Source organism: Rhinopithecus bieti, unplaced genomic scaffold, assembly GCF_001698545.2.
Source record: "Rhinopithecus bieti isolate Rb0 unplaced genomic scaffold, ASM169854v2 scaffold_13900, whole genome shotgun sequence".
Classification (NCBI taxonomy): Eukaryota; Metazoa; Chordata; class Mammalia; order Primates; family Cercopithecidae; genus Rhinopithecus; species Rhinopithecus bieti.
The window spans coordinates 3604601-3611901 of record NW_016808376.1 but is presented as its reverse complement, the minus strand read 5'-3'; positions in this window follow the sequence as shown (position 1 = coordinate 3611901).

Genomic DNA, 7301 nt, shown 5'->3' with positions numbered 1-7301 from the left:
TACTTGTAATACCTAATAAAGTGTAGATGCTATGGAGATAGTTGATACACTTTATTGTTTTTAATTTTTTTTTTATTGTTGTACTGTTATTTTTTATTGTTTGGGTTTTTTTCCCCCTATATTTTTGATCCATGGATGTGGAACCCGCAGATGCCAGGGCCAACTGTAACTTGGGGAAGTTACTTGGTGGTGGTGGGTAGTGTTGCAGACACCATCTTGCTGGAGTTGGCCCTGCGGCAGTAAGCTCTCTGATGTGACCCTGTTTGTTCCTTTAGGAGACGTTGATCCAGCAGCACATGTCATTTCATTAGGTCCTGTATCTGATGTTGTGGATAGTGGAGTCCTCCAGCAATTGAATGAGAGCAGTGGACACATCTCAGCAGGTCGGTCTAGAGAGTTGTGAATCTAAACCTGGGACAGGCTGGGGCCAGGAGGCAGAAACACCAGCCTCTGCCAACACCGGAACAAGCCGACGCTTCCAGACACGGCGGAAAAGGCCTTTTGTAATGGAAATCTCGCGAGGGTTAATCTTCTCTTGAGAATGGCAGTCAAGAAATGACAAGAAATGAGATGGTTCACTTGACTACTGAGCAGTTACACCAGGGAGAGCGTGAAGGGGGTGATTGAGCCAGAGAAGAAACGGGTTGTGATGGTAATGGTGTGGGGGAAATGAACTTGAGCTTTAAACTTGATTTGGGTTTCGGTGTCTCTGAATTGAACATCCCATGTTGGAAGAAGATACATTTGGGGGCTCCAGGACTACAGTAGAAAAGTAGAGAGCGAGCAGGAAGACCTTCTAGTAAAACTTACATGCAGGACAACGAAATGATGAAGGATAATCCAAACACCAGATAATCCGCCAGGAAGGCCTGTGTTGAGGGGTTTGCTTCAAGAGGAACAAGGGATGAGGGAGGAAAATCCGTCTTATCCATCAGGGCCAGTGATATAAAATGGCCTATTAGGGTAAAAGAAAAACGTGAAGACTATTTTAGCATACAGAGAGCATTAATTCAGATGGCCTAGAAAAGTGATACCAGCCCAAGAACAGGGATCTAGTTGAGCCCATTGTAAGTATCATTGAAAACAAAACATGCCAGTCAGCATGTCACAGAAATCGAACGAAGGACAACAAGGAGTGGATGAGAATATTTTGTTGACCTTCATGGGTTTACAGCCTCTGTCTCTAAACAAAGTATGGAAACAAGTAGAGCTTTTATTTTGCTTTTGTTTTTGTTCTGTTTCATTTTGTTCTCCCCCACTCAATAGAAATGAGGGTTCTTAGTCTGTTTCTGACAATCTGTTAATTTCTTAGGATAGTTGTCTTTCGTTTGCTTTCCAGTAGGCATAGTACATTTAGTTGAAGAGCACATTTGTATGCTACAACTTGATTACATCTTTTTTTCTAGCTATTTTGCATTTTTTCTTTTACCATGTTTCAGTTTCTGCATGTAGATTTAAATAAGAAACAAAACTTGTAGAGTTGTAACATTTCACATGGAAATGCTGCCCAATCTTCACCAGCTTCAGAAATCTGACCTTTGCCGATGCTGCAATAAAGTGTTGTAATTTAGATTTGGTGTGGTGTTTGATTTGGTTTGGGTTTTGGAAACCTATTGAACGGGTAAATTGGTATCTCCCAGTGTCATCTTTGTGCTTTAAAAATACATTCTCAGACGATGAGTGTTGTGTTCACCTTAAGGATTCCATCTCTGCATGACTTTTCTTAGCTACCGGAGTTAATGTACCTTTGGGGCCAATGAAAAAAAAAGTAGCCTACGCAGACCAATAGAATGCACATTTTTAGAATAGGCTGAATACTGGTGGAGATGGGAAGTGGTACAGCATGGTTCAGCCTGGGGCAGCGTTTGTGATTTGTGTGGGCAGAGCCTCTGCAAAGCAGGTAACTCACAAAGGAACAGCAAGAAACACTTTTGGTCATCTCTTGCCAGATACTAATTTTAAGACTGATTTACACACTCCAAACGGAGTTACTGTAATCACCATTGCTAAAATTTCAAAAATTGAGCTGAGAGTTACTATCATTTGGAAAAAAACAAGGATTTATTAAAGAAAAACTTGCCAAATTTCACTTACAGGAAGCTTATCATCCAACCCTTACCACCATCTTCATCACTGACCTGTGTACTGTTACTCACTGTCCTTTTGTTGGGTTTACAAGTTTATCATTTTTATATTATTTCTAGGTGTTAGATTATTTATTACAGGGAGCCAGGATAATTGTAAATTCACCCTTTAAAATTCATATCATACACAAGGCAGACAATATGAAAATCAAGTGCATGGTGATGATTTACCTTTATTCCCCTTTCATCTAGAAAGAATATAGTCACTAGCAGGTGTAATATGTTTGGGAACCAGAAAGTGGGCCAAATTAGATGCTTCACAACATTGCATCTTCAGTTCAAAAGGACAAACCCCTTAATTTTGGAAATTTTTATGTTTCTCGTACCTATCAGTCTTTTGGGCCTCCTTTTTCCCCCTTGTGATCTTCAGAAGTAAGCAGGTGTTAACACATCTGCCTGTCAGACTTCTTCCTTTGAGCCTTTGATTCTTTTGGGGGGACTGATAAGCTGGAAAGGCATCCTGGCAGCCTCAGGATCTGTCTCAAGGTCAGTCCCATTACTTCCCTATGGGAGCCTCACAGGCCGTTAGACACTCTGCGTTTACATACAGCTACTGCAGACCTGAGCTGTGCAAAACGAAGCAGCCCGACGGAGGGTGCAGAAAGTGCACAGTGGCTAGGAGAGCCAAGCAAGGATCATAGTGAGAAAACTTAAACCCAAACAGAAGCCAGGCAGAAAAACACAAAAGAGCCAAAACCCGAGAAGCTCAGTACAATCTTAACCCTAGAGCACATAGAAGATGTGGATTGGAAGAAGCCCTCATAGTCAAGGAATCATGCTGAGAGGTGTGGTAATGCCATTCAGTACAGTAGAATCAGTAATGGATGGTTTCAGGGTTTTTATAATGAGCAGAAATATTAATAACTTCATTATAGGAAGGAAATACAGTTGACCCTTGAACATGGTGGTGGTTAGGTGTGCTGACCCCCCATGCAGTCAAAAATTCACGAATAGCTTTTTTGAGATGGAGTCTCACTTTGTTGCCCAGGCTGGAGTGCGGTGGGGCGATCTCGGCTCACTGCAACTTCTGCCTCCCAGGTTCAAGCAATTCTCCAGCCTCAGCCTCCCAAATAGCTGGGATAACAGGTGTGCTGCCACCTCGCCCGGCTAATTTTTGTATTTTTTAGTAGAGATGGGGTTTCACCATGTTGGCCAGGCTGGTCTCAAACTCCTGACCTCAGGTGATCCACCTGCCTCGGCCTCTCAAAAGTGCTGGGCTCACAGGCATGAGCCACCACGCCCGGCCTGCATATATCTTTTGATTCCCCACAGACTTTACTAATACAGCCTGGTGTTGACTGGAAGCCTTAGCAATATAATAAGTAGTCAGTTAACATGTTTTGTATGTTGTATATATTATGTATTTATTCTTACAATAAAGTAAGCTAGGGATAATGTTATTAAGAAAATCATGGGCCAGGCATGGTGGCTTATGCTTACGATCCTACCATTTTGGAGGCTGAGGTGGGAAGATCACTTGAGCCATGGAGCTTGTGGCTGCAATGAACAGAGATTGTGCCACTGCACTCCAGCCTGGGCAACTGAGTGAGACCCTGTCTCTAAATAAATAAATAAGTAAACAAATAAATAAGAAAACCATAAGGAAGAGAAAATATGTTTACTATTAAGTGGAAGTGGATCGTCATAAAAGTCTTCGTCCTCGTCGTCTTCACATTGAGTAGGTGAAGAGGAGTTGGTCTTGCTGTCTCAACGGGTGGCAGAGGGAGAAGAAAATCCATGTGTAAGTGGACCCATGCAGTTCAAACCTGTGTTATTCAAGAGTCAACTGTAGTCCCAGAGTGGTGAGGCCTACAGTAGAGAGGTGAGACCGCAGACTTCCTATCTCCAACCATATCATGTAATATCTTCACGATACTCAGAGTGAAAAAACCCAAGATATTCTTTGGAAAAGGCAGAGATGCAACATGTCTTAGGTGCCCTCCTAAAATTGTTTTCATCTGGCCGGGCGTGGTGGCTCACGCCTGTAATCCCAGCACTTTAGGAGGCCGAGGAAGGTGGATCACAAGGTCAGGAGATCGAGACCATCCCAGCTAATACGATGAAACCCCAAAAAAATCAGCTGGGCTTGGTGGCAGGCGCTTGTAGTCCCAGCTGGAGGCTGAGGGAAGAGAATGGCGTGAACCCAGGAGGCGGAGCTTGCAGTGAGCTGACATTGCACCACTACACTCCAGCCTGGGCAACAGAGAGACTCCGGCTCAAAAAAAAAAAACATTGTTTTCAAGTTGTTACATATTCAGAGGTAAACTTTCAGCTATTGGGAGCCCAGTGTGTCTTACAGATTTTTTTTGTTTTTGTTCTTTTTGAGACAGAGTCTCACTCTGTTGCCCAGGCTGCAGTGCAGTGGTGTGACCTCACCTCACGCAACTTCTGCCTCTGAGGCTGAAGCGATTCTCCCGCCTCAGCCTCCCAAGTAGCTGGGATTATAGGCGTGCACCACCAAGCCTGGCTAATTTGTGTATTTTTAGTAGAGATGTGATTTCTCCATGTTGGCCAGGCTGGTCTCAAACTCCTGACCTCAAGGGCTTCATCCTCCTCGGCCTCCCAAAGTGCTGGGATTACAGGCATGAGCCACCGCGCCCAGCCAGATTTAAACTTTTATATGTATACTTGGAGACCAAGGGAAGACAGATTCATTTGACAGATACCTATTGATCTCATTCTATATGCTAAGGCACTGTTGTAAACCCTGGGGATAGAGGTGGAGGGACAGTCACTGCCCTGGAGGAACGAACATTCTTCCAGCAGGAGAAACAGACAAGAAATGTGAACAATTCAGTGAACTTAAGCCATGGTATCTGCTTAGAGCAAGGCTTGGCACGTAGGAAGGATTCCTTTAGTGGCGGCTGCTGTAATTACACCTTTGGGTGTGCTATTTCCTATGCTCATGCCCCTTGCCTTTCAAGATTCAGTTCGAGCACCACCTCTTCCTGGAAATGCGCGGCTGTCCTCTGGGCCCCCTGCGTGATTTAGGGGCTCCTCCCCTTGAGCTTTGTAGAAGGTGTCTCTCTGCCTGCCCGCAGCCCTGGCGCCGGGATGAGTTTAAAGGGAGGGTGGTTAGTCGGCTGCTGTCTTGCAAAAGAAACAAGCTTGACCTGTGTACAGGAGTCTAAGGTTAGAAATGGGGGTGCCCTGGGAAGTGCTCAACAAATGCTCCCTCCCACCCCCCCCAGACTATGGAGATTTGGAGGGAATCCGCCCTGCCCTGGTTTGGAACAGGCTTCCGCGCTTGACCCAAACGCTGCCTGACCTCAGGCTTGCTGGTGAGCTCTCACTTGTCTAGTCTGGTTCCACCACAGGAGCTTAGGAATTTGGAAAATAAAGGCAGGTCTTGCTAGTCACCACATCCCCACTTCACACTGACTCTGGATGGCGGCAGGGTCACTTAGAGCCTGCTGGTGTCAGTGCTGGCAGGAAATAGCTTGCCTGGACTGATGGGCGAGGACGCTATCCCACTGCCACAAACTCTTGGCTTCGTCATCTAGGAGATGAGCAGGCAAGCTTCATATACACTTGCCACTAGGGAGCATTCAGGTGTGGAACGTTGTTGCAGCAGAAGCCCAGAGGCAAGAAATACCTGCTACAGTCAGAGGAAAGCAAAGGTTCCAGGCTGGCGGTGGTGGCGCCTCATTAGATGCACATTGAGCCCCAGCTTCAGCACTTCCTACCATTATGACCTTGGGTAGTTATTGACCTCTGACTCTCAGTTTTCTTATCTGTAGGATGGGGATAACTTAGTAGGGTTGTATGAGGAGTTAATGGGATAAAGGACATGAGACAGTGGCTTTTTTTTTTTTTTTTTGACACGGAGTCTCGCTCTGTCGCCCAGGCTGGAGTGCAGTGGCCGGATCTCAGCTCACTGCAGGCTCCGCATCCTGGGTTCACGCCATTCTCCTGCCTCAGCCTCCCGAGTAGCTGGGACTACAGGCACCCGCCACCTCGCCCGGCTAGTTTTTTGTATTTTTTTAGTAGAGACGGGGTTTCACCGTGTTAGCCAGGATGGTCTCGATTTCCTGACCTCGTGATCTGCCCTCCTCAGCCTCCCAAAGTCCTGGGATTACAGGCATGAGCCACCGCGCCCGGCCAGGGACTGTGGCTGCTGTAGCGTAAGTGCTCAAGGAAGGTTCACTATTAGTATTATCATGATCATGGTGTCTGCGTGCCAGATACAGTGTTGAACGCACAGTGGACCAAGCAGGCTCTGTCCTTGCAGACCTCAGAAACCCCTCAAGTGTGCACAGTCAATAGCAGGTTCCAACCTGGGCAGCTAAAATCACACACGTGACTTTCAACGACTATGCTTTATTGCACATAGAAACGTACCTAAACAGTAGTGGGAACCGTGAGAATGCCACCCTTCAGGGAATATGGCCTTGCCAAGTAGAGAAACAATGTCCCCACCTCCCCAGAGACCACTGACCACTTAAATCCAGGCACAAACCTTTTATTCTCATTAGTTTTTCTTCTTTGTATGCCTCTTCCCTCCCAATAATGTTGGGAGGCTATTTGAATATCAAGGAGAAATACAAGGTATTCCCAGTTTACATGATTCCTTTATCCAAAAAGTATCATGGCAGCTTCTGAGCCCTGCAATGTGCCTGGACAGGAACTGGCCTGGGTCAAACCACCCCAGCTGTTAGTTTCTGAGATACATCGTGGATGGTGGTCAGGACCAACAAAATCCAAGGTGCCCTTTGGAAAAGATGGAAATTTTTTTTTTTTTTTTGAGATGGAGTCTAGTTCTGTCGCCAGGTTGGAGTGCAATGGCGTGATCTCGGCTCACTGCAACCTCCGCCTCCCAGGTTCAAGTGATTCTTCTGCCTCAGCCTCCTGGGTAGCTGGGATTACAGGCATGTGCCGCCATGCCCAGCTAATTTTTATATTTTTAGTAGAGATGGGGTTTCACCATGTTGGCCAGGATGGTCTCAATCTCCTGACCTCATGATCCGCCCGCCTCGGCCTCCCAAAGTGCCAAAGTGCCGGGATTACAGGTATGAGCCACCGTGCCCAGCCAAAAATATGGGAATTTTTTTTTTTTTTTTTTTGAGATAAGTCTTGCTCTTGTCCTCCAGGCTTGAGTGCAATGGCTTGATCTCGGCTCACTGCAACCTCCGCCTCCCAGGTTCAAATGATTCTCTT